This window comes from Macrotis lagotis, chromosome 4 (assembly GCF_037893015.1).
Source record: "Macrotis lagotis isolate mMagLag1 chromosome 4, bilby.v1.9.chrom.fasta, whole genome shotgun sequence".
NCBI lineage: Eukaryota > Metazoa > Chordata > Mammalia > Peramelemorphia > Peramelidae > Macrotis > Macrotis lagotis.
In genome coordinates, this window is record NC_133661.1 from 58,393,363 (window position 1) to 58,411,939 (window position 18,577).

The 18,577-nt window shown below is 38.1% G+C and overlaps 1 long non-coding RNA gene across 1 annotated transcript in view; it reads right to left on the reverse strand.

Annotated features, from left to right (window-relative positions):
* Window positions 1-3,046: 3,046 nt before the first annotated feature.
* The window catches only part of LOC141520944 (uncharacterized), an 88,105-nt gene continuing 72,574 nt past the window's right edge, over window positions 3,047-18,577 (reverse strand). The window contains exon 2 of the long non-coding RNA XR_012477803.1: window positions 3,047-16,377. This is a non-coding gene — a long non-coding RNA (uncharacterized LOC141520944). The remainder of the gene's footprint in view (window positions 16,378-18,577) is intronic.

Here is an 18,577-nt window from a genome sequence, read left to right on the forward strand (position 1 = left end):
CCTGGGGTGTATTCAGGATCATCCTGGAGATCTAGAGTTATATAAAGTAGTTAGGTTTTTTCTAATTATCTTTTCTCACAGTTCAGACTCCAATTATTTCTTAGTACCTATTCTATCTTTTCACATTTAAAATTCAGTTTTCTTGGTGGAAAAAATGAAGTAAAACAGGAATCGAGTAATTGTCTTCTTTGCCACATATTAATATTATAAAATCTTTCCCAAGCAGTAGTCCTGCCCCTTCCTTGTCCTTATTATGAACATAACTTTTAGAATGTATAACCCTCTGCCCAAAAAGGAAAAAAAAAACCTTTTTTCATTTTCTGAAATATTTTGCAAACCTCAGCTATTTTTGGATTTGGGTCTTACAACTCTTCCATATTCATGCCATTCTTTTGAGTTCACCCTTGGTTATATGCCCCTCCTATACTAAAAATTTATCACAGATTTTTTCTGTGTATCATACTGTTTTTTTTCCTATATCCCTATCCAAATTATTTTGAAAGATATAGTCAGAATTTCACAGCTTACCTTCCCTCCAAAGCTAATATTCTCTTTTTCAGTCCTAAAATTAATAACTGTCAAGAACAGCTATATGTTCAGGAAAAACAGAAACAGGAGCAGGCTTCTCAGGATCCCAATATGTCTGTTTTTCAAGTCTGAACTCTATGAAATGTAATTTGTCCTAGTCATTGATTTTCTTGCAGTAAGGAAATACTGACATTTAGGGCCCTTCATTGAAAACTTGGCTAAAATGACTAATGTCCAGAGACACCAAGTCTCTCAACTTTCTCTCTGACACTTTTCTAATTTATAAATCAGGCTAAGGCTTAAGGTAAACAATGACAACCATGGCTTCTATCTATTGGGTTTCTTACCCTTTTCAAGCTGCTTTCATAGACAATGGCCTGAGTCTTGAACAATTTTGTTAGACAAACAGGGCAAGTATCACCAGACCTGTTTTTTAAAATGAGGAAATTGAGGTTTGAAGAAAAGATGCTACTTCCAAAAGTCCATCCTTTCTGGAGTTCATCTCCTCCTTGCTAACTTTCACTAAAACAATCTTCTCTCATTCCTTCTCTAATGCATCCTGCACAAAGCCACCCAAATAATATTCCTAATGCTCAAGTCTGCCTATGTCATTCTGCTGTTGACAGATCTTCAGCTGCTCCCTCCTGGTTAATGAATAACAACTGTACATCTCAGTGTTGAAGAAGGGCCTGCAGGAATCCAATTCCAACAAATCTCCCATGCATCTCACTTGTCTCTCCCAACTCCAACCAAGTTTAGAGTACTCATTCTCTGATTTCTCCCTACCATTTTTGCCCTATGTCTTTTTTCACTCACCTGGAATTTCATATTAAAAACATTCTTCTGCCTCAAATTTCAGCACAGAGTCTACATTTACATTGGAGTCTTCCATAATTGACACTACTCCTCACCCTCTTTATACTGTTTGGATCATCTCTCTGCCTTTACTATACTTCAACTTATTTGAAGATTTTTTTATATATATTGTATATTCTCTATTAAATTTATAAGGTCCTTTAAGAGTAGAAACATAGTTTCCTATTAAGAGCAGAAACTATGTATTATTTTGTTCCCATAGTCTATAAACGGTGCTTAAGAAATATTTGTTTAATTGAATTGGACAAATTGATCAATTTGTCCAAGGTCACAAATAGTGGAGCAGACATGGGAGCCCAGTTCTCCTGACTTCATTAATCCAATCAATTGATGACTTAGAAGGAACACTCAATTATCAAATATTACTTTTTATGTTTATACATCAAACTTAACCCTATGTGCAAGATTTAATTAGACCCTTTGTGATTTAAAAAAGAGAGTCTTCTTGTTTATTATTTAATTAATATCAATTAAGCATCTATCAAACACCTTTGATATGCAAGGGACTTTCTGAAAATGAAATCACAAAAGCTAAATAGTTATTGCTCTCATGGAGCTTAAACTAACTGGGCAGAATGAGGAGAGGGAAGAAGAGATGAAGATAAAATATGTACACAGATAAATCAACATAAATCACATGTAGAACACATTCAAAATAAGGGAGAGAGTACTAATCCCTAAAGGGCCTTCGGTATTAGTTGTCTGAAAGAGTCAAGGATTCCAAAAGGTGGAGGTGAGGAGGGAGAAGATTCCAGAAGAAAGAGGAAAACCTTCACAAAGGCATAAGCTCAGGGAATTGTATTATCTATGGGGAACAATGAGTAAGGTACTTTCAGAAGACTACTTCAACAGCCTATGGAAAAAAAGTCTGTCCTGTCCCTGGAAATAAGAGAGACTGGAAGGAGGGAAGAGTGATTAATAAAGCATCTATGGAAGTTACCCAAGTGGGAAGTCATGAAGGTCTGAACTTTGGGTGGGAGAGAGAGAGAGAGGAAAGAGGGAGAAGACATCAGAAAAGAGAATGGGTTGGATGGAACTAAGATTGTAGCAACAGATGAGCAAGGTTTAGTAACAGATCAACTATAGGGGATGGAAGGGGGTGGTTAGTGAAGGAATTAAAGAGGGAATGATCATAGTAAGACACCACAGAAGAATCTTAGTCATCTTTGTCTCAACGTCTTTGCCCCAATTCCCAGTCTACCCTATTTAGAAAGTCTTTGCTTTCCCTAGGAAGCCAGGGCATCATTTTCTCTTCCCACCTCACTGAAATTTGACAGGTTACTAAAAAATTAACAGTGTCTTCCCCTAAGTCATCATTTCTTGCCTCTGGCTAGATTCAGACTTAAATTACAGGAAGATTACCTGAGGCAACAGGCACTGGAACCCAACACTGCTGCACCATTCATCCAAGGAAGCAACATAGACAGGCTGTCATCCCTGGGAGACTGCCCATTGCTCCCCTTCTTAACCTGCTCCCCCCACTTCTGCTAACCCAGACGCTAAGAGCCCTTCCATTAAATACCATTGGCCCTGAAGCCCACACTCTGAAAGAAGCTCAAGAATGCAGTCCAAGTTCATTATAGCAGGGATTTCTGTGCAGCATCACAATTACTTCTTCCATTCATTGCTCTACAGTTATGAAAACTAGGTCAGAGCGAGTAAAAACATTCAAGTCATTCCATTTCCCCCTTCTCGTCATTTAGCTTTTAGTCCTTAGTGCTTTTAGTACAAGGTAATGTTATTTCCTCTGGAAAAAATAAACCAAGGTGAAGAGCATGCCCTAGGATTCTGTAGTCTTTGAGTAGCTGAGGTTTAGACCTTCCTGACCTTAAATACCAGGCAAATCTGGTGTGGTCTTCTGAAAGGGCGATTCCAACCCAAGTCAGTGTTCAAACAAGTCATTGATACAAAAGATAAGCTAAGGACAGACTGTTTTTTCCTATCTTCATTGATCCACAGACATCTTTACACTGGGGAGAAAATATATCTTCCCACAAAATTCTCTGGACCAGAGCCAGGTCCAGACCTCACCCTTTGAGTCACCTGGGGAAGGCAGGAAGATCCTGCTGAATTCATGATCAACTATTATGCATTGAATGCCCCTTCACTCCTGATTACTGTACAAATTTGCCCATCCCCCAAAAATACAAAACTCAGTCTTGATCCTCAGAGACCTTCCTGGTCAATCAAGGCCAATAAAATCATAGATTTAGGGGATGGGACTCTAGAGATCCTTTTACCTCTAAAACACCTGACTTACTTAAGATGATATAGATAACTTGAACCCAGGTCTGCTGTGCTGTGTGAGCTCCAGAATACAGGGGGTACTCAATGTGGGCTTCAGTGGTCATAGAAGGAGTTTCATGGATGAGGAGGGGATAGGATTTCAAAAACTGAACCCTAAAGGTTTGATGGAAAAGTTGAATAGAAAGTTCTGGAGAGCTAGGAAAATCAAAGGAGCCCAGCTATGGACAATGCTATTCCCATCTAGAGGAAGAAAAACAAAACAAAACAAAACAAAAACTACAGAATCTGAATGAACACTACATTCACTTTTTAAAAATTTCTCTTATGTATTTCTTTCCTATCTCAAGGTTTTCTTTCTTTTCCCTTAATCCTAATTCCTCCTACTGAAAACAACTGATCTGTAAACATCTTTTTTTTTTAGGTTTTTGCAAGGCAAAAGGGGTTAAGTGGCTTGCCCAAGGCCACACAGCTGGGTAATTATTAAGTGTCTGAGACCAGATTTGAACCCAGGTACTCCTGACTCCAAGGCCGGTGCTTTATCCACTACACCACCTAGCCACCCCCTGTAAACATCTTAAACACAAATGTGTATGCACAATAATTCACCTTACTCTTCACCTCTGGGGGGCATGGGGGGAAGGGAGGGGGGAAGGAAATGATGTAATTTAAAAATATGCACAGGCATGTGGATGAATATGGAAAAACTTTCATAACATGTCATTGGAAAAATAAAATGAAAAAATAATTTAATAAGAGTTCTTGAAGGTAAGTCTTTAACTTCCTCAGGTATAAAATGAGGAATGGATGGAGAATGAAGAACCTTGCAGCTCTTGATCTAGGATTCTATGATTTGTATATGAAGAAAGGGACTGATGGGGTCAAGGAGTGATAACAGTACAAGATACCTATGAAAGCCTCAACACAGTTGCAAAGTCCTATCTCCAAAGCCACAAAATATCTAGATCAGTAAGAAAACCAGTGCAGCCTATGGGCAAACAGATGGTTTGCCAGGCTCCCTGCAATCCAAAGGGATTCATTCCTACCTCCAAAAGGTTTGGGTTCTGCCACAGATGCAGAATCTCTCTCTATAGCAGGAAGAGGCAATGAAGCCCCCAGTGTGGTGCTGCTGTCTTGAGAAATGTTCTTACCCTACATATTCCATTACAAGAAGAGGCCATAAAACTAATGCTTAAGAGCGTGCCTACTTAAAATATTTTCCACCTCTTTGTGAAATGGAGAAACAAATGAGACCCTAAGCAGTAATCCATTAAAGCAGTTCCGCATCTAGATCAAATAACTCCCCTCTCAAGTTTGTGTTTGTATATGTGTTTGTGTGTGTGTGTGTGTGTGTGTGTGTGTGTGTGTGTGTGCAGTTTTCCCAAAGATCATACATCTGGGCTTTAGACTGTCAAAGAGGGCTGGGTGCCTGAAGCCCCATTTTAGCATTGATCATTGACCTTTAGGAAGAGACAGATGAGCAACAGGCTGAAAGCAACAATTTTCTGACACGTTTTTTCCGAATTCCAAAAGAGAAAGTGAATCTTTGCTTTCATGGAAGATTTCTGTTCCTTCTGCCTACAAAAGGCACAGGATATATTCATGATCGACATGATAAAGAAACAATAAGAATAGACATTTTCATTGTACTTCATATTTTCAAAGCACTTTGACATCTATTACCTAATTATGTACCTCATATAGACAAGGTATTCAAGAAATGGTGGTTTCCTGCTATAATCCCATCTGCATAAAGCCTTTCTGAATCCCCACCCTCTATAATTATCTTCAGTTTATCCTGTTTATATCTTGTTTGTTCTTAGAAGTTTATGTGTTGTCTCTCCCATTAGACTGTAAGCATTTGAGGGCAGAGGCCATCTTTTTGTCATTCTTTGAATCAGCATCACTCAACACAAGCCCTGGGACATACTAGGCTCTTAATATTACCTGTTGACTTTACTGAACTTTTATGTTGGGGGGTTTTATTTGCAGTTTAGTTTTTGGTCATTTGCTTATTTTTTGATACTTGGTTTCTTTAGGCCACCCAGATCCCACTGATGACCAGTTCAGGACTTTTCACCAACTCTATTTCTGACCTCCCCTCCTGACCTAGCCTTGTTTCTTCTTCCCCAGTCCTAGACTCATCACCTTCATACTTCCCTTGCTTCCAATGTCCAAACATCTTGCTGTAGGCTACCTTAGAACTTTAAATCTCAGTCTACCAAATTCCTTCTTAAGGTGCAGGGATTATAAGTGTGAACCACTAAACTCAGCAATGTGCCCTGTTTGTAGTAAAACCAATCAAAACTGAATGTGGTAAAATTATAATGACCAAGCTTGATCCTAAAAGAACCTTCCTCCCTTCTTTGCAAAGGTGAGGAACTTTGTATGCTCAACACACCATGTAATGTTTGACTTGGTTCATGTGCCCATTCATTTTGTTGAATCTTTTTAAACACTTCCTTGTTTTAAGGGATGGTTCTTTGGGGGAGGGAGATGGAGGAGAGATATGTTGGGAAATGTAGGTGATATAAAAACAATATTTTAATTTTTTAAAAAGAATTATGTACTAAATTTGAATTTTCAAAATAGGCAGATATTATTATACCTATTTTACAATTAATCCCAAAGAAATCATTTGACTTGCTTAAGGTTACTCAACAAGCACATGTCAAACCCAGAATTAACAACCAGATGAGATAGGTAGATGCTACTGTTGTTGAGTTGTTTTAGTCATATCCAAGTGACTCTCATTTGGGGGATTTCTTGGCAAAAATAGAGTGCCTTGCCATTTCCATCTCCAGTCCATTTTACAGATGAAGAAATTGAGGCAAACAGGGTGAAGTGACTTGTCCAGGATCACACAGCTAGTAAAAGTGTCTGAGGTTAGATTTGAGCTCAGGACTTCCTGGCCCTAAAGTAGGCACTCTAGCCACTGAGCCACATAGCTGCCCTAGACAGATAGGTCCCTTTCCACTTCTTAGTCCCATTTCTATCTCCATAGGGTTTTTTTAAATCCCTTCTTCATAAGGCTTTAAGTCAGGGACTCCAGAGTTTAAACCTGCTTCAAACACTTAGTAAATATGTGACCCTGAGCAAGTTACCTCACCTTTCACAACCCTAGTTTACTTACCTCTAAAGTGGAGATAATACAGAGTTGTTGAAAGGATAAGAAGGGGTATAAAGCACTTCACAAACCTTGAAGGGCCATATAATGCTCTCATTATTATTGTTGCTGCTATTATGATTATTAAAAATCATTTCACAAAAACTTCCCCTCCCCCAGCACCATGTTCCCTCTACATTATTTCAAGCCAGAGAGGTGATGTTTCCCTCCAAGGCTCCTGTCAAAGCTAAGTTAGATGGCTCTTTACCTTGCCATTCTATTTCCAACCATCAGGACACAACATGTTGGGAAAAAAAGCAAGTTTAACCTTCTACAAGAATTCTAATGCAAAGAGTCTACTTCTATTCATAGCAAACAGCATGTGGAAAGTGTACAAATTGACCAATAAACCAAATTAGGATATATTTGTAATTGGCAGTGTTAGCTGGTATGTTATACATGAGGAGAAGTCATGATGAACTTTTCCCATCAGTCTTCTTAATACCAAATGTCCCTATGAGGAATGATTGTCCAAGACCGAATGAGTATAAGTATCTGTGTGCAGAATGCTAAATGGCATCCCTCTGAATCTCCTTAATCCAGGTTATACAAGTGATGGTCATTTCAATTCAATTCAACAAACATTTATTAAATACCTACTATATAGAAGCATTCTTCTCTTCAAAGAGCTTACTTTCTACTGTGTTCACAGATGATTATGTTTGAAAAGACTTAGAATCACAGAATTAGAGCTAGAAGGGACCTTAGAAATCACTTATCCAACCCTTCAATTTTACATTTGAGGAAACTGAGGCCCTTCTATAGAGATTAAGTGACTTGCCCATGGCCACAGAGGTACACCGTGGCAGAGGGAGGATTCAAATTTTCTTCACTTGCCTATATCATATTCTCAGTCACCTCATCTCTGGAAGTATAAGGTGCCCAGAACACCCTAATAGGAAGTATCCAACACTATAATATGCATCTGCTCAGCCTAGGTAAACAAACCTCAAAAGCAAACTCTTAATTTGCTAGCTTCCTTCAAGGCTCAATTCAAATCAGAAAAGTCTTTCTCTGTCCCTTTAGCTATTAGTTCCATGCTCACAAAGGTGACCTTCCACCTATTCTCCATGATCTTTATTTTACCTGCATCTCTCTGTCTAGAAGGTGAGATCCCTGAAGGTAGGAACAGGATTTATGCCTTTATTTGTATCTTCAACACATGCCACAGTGATCGGTGCATCCTAATTTCAAAATAAATATTTGTTAACTGACTGACAAATTGTGATTGAGAAATTTAATTGGTCTCTTGCTGAGCTGAGGGCTGCAAAGAATCCCATCCTGGTCCATTCACCAGAAAGTTGCTCCCATCAATCTTTTAAGGGAACATAATCTGTCTTTAGGGGTTTCTGAACTCTCCTCTTGGCCCATGGGATTATGCTTTCAAAGTTAGGACAGCCCAAGCATGAAAATAAAATGGAAGCCAAGCTAAGCCCATGATGAGGACCCAGGAGTGTGGGGAAGCAACATTCCAACACACATCCAAGGTATCGGAGATCTCCTGGGATGACTTGCAAGGGAAGCAGGTGCTTGGCTGAGCCCAGCTAGCATCCCAGACTCCCAAAGCCCCACAGTGGCTGGGCTACAGGGTCCACCTGCATCTGAACACAGGCTCTTTCAACCTCCCAGACTTCCAACATTTGCTTGAGGACCTCCCCAGGGGTGGGAATCCCCTCCCTCCTGAAGCAGCCTTTTGGATACCTCAAACTGACAACAGAATATTAATCTGCTTCCCAGTAACTTCTACCTGTGGATTTGTCCTGTGGGACAGAGCCAAGTGAGTCTGTTGTTAGAGGCAGGGAGGTAGATGGTGGGTAGAGTGTTAGACAGAGTCAGAAGGGCCTCTTCAGGGGTGGCTAGGTGGCACAGTGGATAAAGCATCGGCCCTGGAGTCAGGAGTACGTGGGTTCAAATCTGGTCTCAGACACTTAATAATTACCTAGCTGTGAGGCCTTAGGCAGGCTACTTAACCCCCATTTGCCTTGCAAAAAAAATTTTTTTAAAGGGTCTCTTCAGATAGTTAGCAGATTGTGACCTTGGGCAAGTCATTTTCCTTCTCTTGGTCTCAGATTTGCTGCCTATAAAATGGAAATAATAATAGCACTTCTAGAAGAGGACTGTAGTGAAGATAAAATGAGATAATACAAAGAGTTTCACAAACCTGAAAGTATTATATAAATGCTAGCTATTATTATTAATTCTAATCTTACTTTCTATATGAGGTTTCTATTATGTCCCCCACCAAAAAAGAAAAAAAATTCTTCTTTCACAGGCTAAATATGCCTGTTTCCCTCATGCGGTACTTTTATGGCCTGCTTTCCAGTCTTCACCATTGGATGTGTTCCAACCAGTCAATGTCCTTCCTAAAATGTAGGGCCCAGACCTGAACAATACTCCAGATGGCTGATGAGGGCAGAGTCCAGCAGGGAGATCACTTCCCTCATTCTAGACCTTCCACCCTACTTAATGCCAATTAGATTAACTTTCAAAGTGTTATGTCAATGATTAACTCATTAGGAGTTTTCAGCCTTTTCAAACTCTCCGACTCTTTTCACGTGGATTCGTGTTTCCAGTCCTGTACCAGTAGCACATAGTAGGATGCTTATTATATAGTAGGCTTCCCGAATGCTATTTCATTCAAACTGAATCACCTTAAAGCCAAACACTTTTTAAATTCTGTTTTGTCTTTTTATCCCCATAGACTAGCACTGCACTGGACAAAGTGGACTCTTAGTGAATCCTTGTCGATTTGGAGAAATGAAAAATTGAACTTTTGAATCCATTTGTAGAACTTTTATATTTGTTCCTACTTGATAGCATCTAATTAAATTCAGTTCCTTGTTCTGGGCTATCAAACCTTTTTGGAGACAGCTTCTACCATCTACAATGTTACAAATTTGATGGGCATGTCATCTAGGTCAAAATGGTGAACAGCAGAGAGCCAGGGACCCATCCATTGGGCAAAGTACCAGAAACCTCCCTTTTCTCCAAATGATAGATGACATAAATAATACAACTATTACTATTCTCATTTTTCAGATGAGGAAAAAAAGAGAAGATATCTTAATTAGCTTGTCCACAGTCAGCAAGCTAGTAAGAACTAGACCTTCTGCCTCCAGGCCTACATTCTTTCCCAATACTACTACATTGTGATTTTTTTCTTTCTATTCTGAAGACGTCCCTTTGTTGTCTTTGCTCAGGGTTTCTTAACCTTTTTTTGTATCATGGATCTCTTTGGCAGACTGTGAGAACCCAATGACCCCTACAAAGAATCATGTTTGTGGCCTGCATTCATAATTATAGGAAAGGCATTTTCTGAATGTTAGTGAAAATAAAGATGTATTTTTCCCCATCTAACTTTATGAACCTTCTGAGTTCTATCAATGGACCCCAGGTCAAGAACCCCTGCTTTATCTGGATGGGAGCATGGTCTTAGTCTCAGTTCTGTAATGGACTCAAGGATTTAGAAATCTATCATGCTTTTCTCTCCTATCTGGAAAAATAGTATCATAAACCTCTCCTCTCTCCAGTTCATAAAGAAACTCTGACGATATACTAAGGTGACAAAAAGAGTAAAGGAAGGAAGAAAGGAGGAGAATGAATTTCAAAGATTTAAAATGATTCCCATCCACCAAGGCAATTCCTCCCAAATGAGCATAAGGAGGCTGCTTTATGAGTTGAGTATTTGATAGTCGATGCTCTAAAAATACAAACTAGGCTAACTCTCAGAATGGTTTATTGCTGCACAAGGGAGTTAATGCAGGTATTAAAAACTCAGTGGAGCTGTAAGCCTAGCAGCAGGTCCATGGGCTCTGGGGCCTGTCAGAGCAGGATAATATGGGCTATTTCTTTCCAGGGCTCAGAAAGATGAAATAGGAAGAAATGGGTTTGAGGAAGTACCACTGGCATGATGCACCATGCTGCTCTGTATGTTGGAGGCCTTTGGTGGGCAGGAGAAAAATTTAAAGGAAAAACAACAACAGAATTCTCAAGGGAGAATATAAGGTCAGTCACAAGCTAACTATGGTCAATTGGGAAAAGCCTAGGAAGTACCATCTATTAGATGGTAGAAATGGGCCAAAAAGAGACAGCTGTCCCCCTAACAGTGAGATAGCAAGTTCGATTCTTGCTAAAGGGATAGATAAATAGATAGATAGATAGATAGATAGATAGATAGATAGATAGATAGATAGATAGATAGATAGATAAATGATAGATAGATAGATATAGATAGATAGACAGACAAACAGTCTCAAAGAGACCTTGAAAGATGGTTCTATTCAAACTTCTTTGCTGTCTGGAAAGGAAAATGTGACTTTCTTCATTCTACAGGTGAGGTCCCTTCAGTGACTCACACAAAGCCCTAAGTGATATAGGAATAGAATCCACGTGTTCTGCCTCCTAGGACCGGAGAAGGCCCTTTCTGTTTCTCACCTCACTCCACTTACAGTCCAAGATCTGCCAATGTGAGCACAGTAATCCAAACCTCAATTTTTTAATAAGCCTGAGGCAGGAAAGGAAGTGCTATCATACATTGCTACTTCAAGTAGAAAATGATTTCTAAACCATTTGTTTTCTTAGATCCTTCTCCAATTAGCATGGTTAATTATAAGTTGACTATCACTCACTGACTGTGTTACTCAGGAAAATCACTTTGACCTCTCTGATTTCTCTAATCTATAAAATGAAGATTTAGAGTATATGTTCTCTAAGGCTTCTTCCATCACCAGAATTCTGCAAATAAATTGATTTGCAATTTATATAATATGAGAATTACATCCCTATTTCTAAAGAAGAGGCAGCTTTGCAAAGTTCAACTAACCCCAAAGTAGTTACAAGGACATTAAGTAGGCATCAAAGATTCTGTCTAACACATTTTATGGATGAACACACAAAGGTTATTTAACTTTTTTTACAAGCAACACAGAATGGCGCCAGTGTTCTCTCTCAATTCAACAGAAATGAATCAGTGATTACTATATGAAAGGTATCTCTGACCACCATGTCCTCCATTTCTCTAAGATTATTTGAGCTTTAAAGAAGGACACTGGATTTCCCTTTGGCATAAGTTCTCACTTTATGTCATTAGGATTTTACATAAAGTACTCTGAGACACATGGGAAGATCTAACAAAAACATGTATGAAGAGGGTTTTTTTGGGGGGGGAAGTGTACCTATAGTTCATTCCTGATTTTTATAGATTGACAAAGATGGAAACACTTGAAGATATGAGTAACAAGATTGTAAAATTAGCACAAGAATTGAAGCTAAAGGTGGATGAGAATGATGTGGAGGAGTTGATGAGTCTCATGGAGAACTGCCGAATAAGGATCTGAATGAGCTGTTAGCTACAAAGATCCCAGAAGAAAGGGAAACTTTCCAACCTAAGATCAAACCAAAAAAAATCACCACAAAAGAGCTGAGAGAAGTATTCTACCATTTGAGTGGATTTTTTTTTCTTTTATTGAAATTCCAAATACTTCAAAATCTTTAAAAGATCAGTCTAGTTAAAGATAATATTGCTTGCTATCATCAGATATATGAGGGGGTAAAGAGCTCTCAAGAGCTTCATTAAAAAAAGTTGGACAACTGTCAGTAATAAAGGCTTGGTGCAATGGGGAGGGAAGGGCAATGTACTGCACCCTTATGTTAACTTTACTGTATGGTACTGTGTATATTTTTTCACTAACTTAATCTTTCATTTCATAATTCTGTTCATTTTCATGGTACAGTATTTAATATGTATGCATTTTAGTACATTTTATGACTCATGTAAAGGTATTTTATGTATGCCTTTTTTGTATAGGCTAAGTGAAATGGGTAGGTGCAAATTTGAATTACATTTTTAAAAAGTCACTTTATATAGAGGTCTGGAGAACAATCCATATAGGCAAAGGGAGAATTGTTTGTAATTGGACACAGTCCATCTGTCCTGAAATGGGAAAAACAATAGTTTGCCAGTAAATTTTAATCCAAATTGGGAATAAAAATGAAACCCATTCCCTTGATCCTATTGTTTCTCAGCAAAGATACTGGAGTGGGTTGCTATTTCTTCCTCATGAATCAAGACAAAAATAGAAGTTAAGTGACTTGCCCAGGATCATATAGTTAATAAGTGTCTGAGGCTGGATTTGAACTCTGATTTTCCTGACTGCAGGCTCATTATTCTATTCAATGACCCACCTAGGCCCCAGATATTAAGAGCTAAAACATTAGCCATGTAATACAATTGCGAAGAAGTAAAGAGAAACTGTCACTTGGCCAAAGCCACACCGGTTAGCAAAGTTAAGTTTCTAATCTGGTTCATCTGACCCAAACTTCAAAGAATGCCCCAAAGGTTTCCTACTTTATTAATCAATATATTATTATATATTCACCAATATCTTTGGGATTTAGGGTTTTTACCTTTTCTGACTTTCTCCAGGCTCAACTCTAATTGGGTCTTTTTGTTTTAAAATTACGTGGGAGACAGGGGGGGCAGAAAGATGGTGGTGGAGGAGGTGGGTTGAGCAAGGGAAAGAAAGATTTCACTCAGCCACTCCTAAGAGGCATGAGATGTTTATATAGTTTTTTGACTTTCAATAGCATAATGGACAGGGTCCAAGGCTCCCTCTCCAGTGTCTGCTCCTCCCTCCCAGAATTACAGCCACTAATTAATATGAGGCAAGGGAGTCATGACAGAAAGCTCATATGAAATAGGAAACTTGGACTTCCCAAAGAAGCCAAATGAACTACAGTCCAGTACAGGCAGGGGCTTGGCTGCCAAAAGTTGAGAATCCTCACAAAGGCACTTGTCTTGGCAGCTGCCCCAAGAACTAATAGCATGACTGTTATTGATGCCCGAGCACTGGTCCCTGACTCTCTGTGACCTCTGTCTTCTCTAAACTCCCGATGTCCTCCCAGTCTCTAGTCTTCTATTTGAGGAGTCACAGAATCATTGATTCTTGAGCTCAGAAGCAAATTGCATCCAACCCTAAGCAATCCTGTCTCTAAAATCTCCAGCAAGATACTCCACTTAAAAGTCTATTCTTTTATAATTTTAAATGTATTAATCTTGTCTTTCCCAAACAAGATCATAATCTCCTTGAAGGTGAGAAGAGGATGGATACAGAACGGGTGCTAAAAACATTTTGATTTCAGTATAGGGTGATTGAAAAGATGTTTCCTCACTGGCCAGGTGGCCAGAGCTCCTGAGACCCAACTCTACTAGTAAACCTAATTGGCTGCATGACCTTGGGCAAGTCTCTTTACCTCTTCTGTCCCTTCTAGTTCCAATAGTCCATTGTTTTCTAGGTCTAACTTTGCATTTGAAACACGTCCCCTATCAATCAATAAATCAACAAGCATTTATGTATTAAGTGCCCAGCATGTGGCAAGCACTGTTTTATTACAGTCTAGTTGGGGGAAGCACATGAAGAGATATAGGTCTATAAAAATCAGATATAAAATAGATGAGAGGATAATGAAGTGGGGAGGAGGAGGCACTAACAACTGGAGAAATCAGTAAGGGCTTCATGAAGATGGTCACAGGCCTTTAGATTCATGGAGAATAATGTAAGTAATCCTTCAATGATGACAAAGGATTTAGAGAGAGAGAGAGAGAGTAAGATTTTGAGACCTTTCTTAGGGGGTCCTCTAGAAAATTAATCCATGTCTTCAGATTCTAAATCCAGTGTTCTCTCAATTATACTTACATTCCCAGCATTGAATGCTGGAACAAGTTATTCATCATTCATGGTACATTAGAATGAAAGGGAGCTCGGAGATCACCTAGTTGTAGGATCATAAATGGAGAGCCAAAAAGGAACTTTAAGGTTACATAGTGCATAGGTGTCAAAGGTATAGCTCACAACACTCCTGAATGAACCCTGAACCAGATTAAAATGTAAATTAGGAAATATTCAATAAAATAAATAAAATACAATCAAACAGGTACTGTTACACTTTAAAACAAAGTCAATATATGGATTAGTGGCCTCCATCTCCATTTGAGTTTGATATTACTGGTTTAGAGCATATTCTTTATTTTTCAGAAGAAGAAATGGAATTAACTCTCCAATGCCCCCACACAAGTGACTGGCCAGCCAGAATTGGGATTTGAACTTTACTTCTTTAAAAGCAGCAGCCAAGACAATCTTGAAATCTTGGAAAAGCATAGTATGTTTTAGACTTGGATTCCTGACTCCTATGCACCCAGCTCTATTTCTAGGCACTATAAGAAATACAGAAGAAAAATAATTAATGCTTCCTGACCTCAAGGGGCTTATGATCTAGATAAGGAGAAAAGACAAATGCACATGAAATAATAAATAAAAGCAAGTATAAATCATATCAGCACATGGTTAATGGGCATCCAACATTCTATAAAAGGGATCCAGAGAAAAAGGGAGCTAAACAAGTTTGAATACAATTGAGTCATTTTCCAGTTCTGTCCAATTCTCCGTGACTCCATTGGGTTTTTCTTGGCAAAGATACTGTAGTGGTTTGCCATTTCCTTCTCCAGTCCATTTTACATATGAGGAAACTGAGGCAAACAATCTTAAGTGACTTGACCAGGGTCATGCAATTAGTAATTATCTGAGGCCTGAATTGAACTCAGAAAGATAAGTCTTCCTAATTCCAAGCTCAGTGCTCTATCCACTTTGCCATTTAGCTGCCCTTTAAGTTGCAGCTTGGTTCCTTTAAGTTGAACCGAATGGAAATAGGAGAAACAATAATAAAAACTAAACAGTAACTATATTTTAGGGATTTAAAATTTGCAAAATACTTTGCATATATTATCATTTGATACTCACAATAATACTGTAAGATAAAGCGTTATACCTCTCCCCAGCTTACAGATTCAAAAATCTAAGAATCACACAGATAGTAAGCATGCCCTATTTATTTTCTCCTCCAGACAGAGGAGACTATTCTAAGGAAAGGGAACAATGTGAGCAGGGAAATGTTCTATTCAAGTGTCTTCATGATGCTAGGTCACCACTTAATGAAGAAGAAAAAATAACCCAATGTGTATGATATCACAAATCAGACCATGGCAACAACTTTAGTATGGCACTAAATTAAAACATAGTCCAGAAACTATGAATATCATGAACAGCAACAAGTCATATGGCAGTTGGCTCTTAAATTTCTACATTGCTCAAAATATAGTTCCAGTTCCTGGGAATAATCTGCTTACATATTCATCTTTTGAAATCACATTCTGGGTCCTTCTCTGCAGCTTAAACTCAGTGACTGTGTCAGTTCATAATCTTTCATCTTAATTCATTGCTAAAAACCTACGTGCTCTACCTCAAACTTGTTTGTAGGGCAGATTTCACACCAAGTAACTGCATTTGAATCAAACCCACTCTTAATTGCATTTTAATAATGAACAGTCTACCTGCAATGCATTCATCTACAGTGATTCTAGTAGGGTTTATGATTGAATGATCAAGTCCATAGCTGATCCAAGCTAAAGGTTATCGGGTTCATCCATTCCCTCCATTTTACTGATGACGATACTGATGTTCAGAAGCAGTTAAAGTGATTTTGCCAAGGCTTTATTATTCAGGTATTCTCTGCAGAGATGAAGGAAGGAGGAAAATAATCATATAAAATTACATATAATAATAATATTATTATAAATAAGTTTAGTTGTATACTATACTAAGAATAAATAGAAATTATTCCAATGATAATTATGGTAATCATATAATCATGTAATCATATATTGTTTAGTCATTTCACTTATGTCTGACTCTTCATGACCCCATTTGGGGTTTTCCTTGGAAAAGATACAGGAGTGGTTTGTCATTTCCTTTTCCAACTCATTTTATAGATGAGGAAACTGAAATAGAGTTAAGTGACTTACCTAAGGTCACAAAGCAAGTACCTGAGATCAAATTTGAATTCAGGTCTTCCTGACTCTAAGTTCAGCACTCTATCCACTGTGCCACCTGGCTACCCATATATAGAAACATGATGAGATAAATTTATTAAGAGCCTACTATATACGCTAAGCCCTTTTATAAATATCTCATTTCATTAGCCCTCCTCAAGAATAAAGGATAAATGACAAAACAATCTCATTTCATTTCCTGAAAATGCTGGGAGGTAAATCTTATTATTATCACCATTTTCAGGTGAGGAAACTGAGGCAGTCAGCAATTAAATGACTGTCAAGGTCACACAGCTAGGGGTTGAGGTCAAATTTTAATTCAGTTCTTTCTGATGCCAGGCCCACTGATCTATAAACTATGGTAACACCTAGTCATCTCTAAAGAACATTAATCAATGATTATCCACAAGAATTTACATTTCCATGTTGTACAGTAGAAAGACTACACTAGTATTGGAGTCTGAGGACCTGAGTTCAAATCCTACCTGTGACGCTTACTACCTATATGGCCTTGAATAAGTGATCAATCTCTCTGGGCATCATCTTCTTCATTTGTAAAATAAGGGGTTTAGACTTGACATTCTCTAGATTAGCTTCCAGTTTTTTCATAATAGGATTCTAATGTAAACCTTCCTAAAAGATTTTACCTTATTTTGAATTCATTGTTCACCTCCATCTTTCTGTCTGGAACCCCAAAATGATAGCATCCCTTGCTTATCTAATTTTTGATGGTCTTGATAGTGGCTTCCAAGTTGACCATTTTCCCCTTCAAACTCCTGAAGTCTAGAAATCTCAGATTGCCTCTCTGCAAATTATAAACCCAGGATATCTCAGAGTGAAAAGGACCACAGAGACAATCTAGTCTAACCCTACCTAACAATATCTCCATTGAGTGGTCATCCAACCTCCTCTACTGCCTTCCAAAAGGGGGAGGCCATTGTCTTCCAACATAGTGCATTCCACTCCTAATCAGTTCAAATTGTCTGGAATCTAACACATATCAAGCTTTCATCTTTCTCTCAGCAAGTCTAGTTCTGCCCAGATGAACCAGTCTAATCTCTCTTCTATATGACAGCCCTTCAAAATCTTGAAAATAGAAATTCTGATCCTTTTTAGGTCTTCTCATCTCTAATCTCAATACCTCTATTTCTCTTGACTAATCCTTAAATTAAAATCCTTCCTTAGACACTTACTAGCAGTGTGATCCTGGGTAAGTCACCTAACCTCTCTCATCTATAATGTTTACTTATATTTACAAAGTTTATATATAAATTATGTATAAATATGAGAAATCTATAAATTTATAAAGTTTATATATAAATTGTATATTTATAAAGTTCACATGTAAATTATATATGTAGTTTATACATAATTTCATTATGAAGTTTTGATATAAATATATATTTATTTATAAGGTATATATATATATATATATAATTTATTATTTCCTCATTTAAAAATGGGAATAAAAGTGATGCCCACCTCAAAGGTGTTGGGGATCAAATGAGATAATAAAGGGACATCTAGGTGGTACAGTGGATAGAGCACCAGCCCTGGAGTCAGGAGGATCTGAGTTCAAATCTGACCTCAGACACTTAATAATTACCTACCTGTGTGACCTTGGGCAAGTCACTTAACCCCACTGCCATGTTAAAAAATGAGATAATAAATGCAAAGCACTTTACAAATCATATAATGCTGTTATTATGGCATGGGGAACTTCAAGCTTCTCACCATTCCAATTACCTTCTTAAGAAGCCCTAGCTTATTTCTTCCTAAAATGTGGTAGCCAAACTGAACATGATTGTTCAGATAAAATCTCAGCAATAGATGAAAACTATAATGTTCTGTGAACTTGTTGCTGGTTGAAACAAACTAGC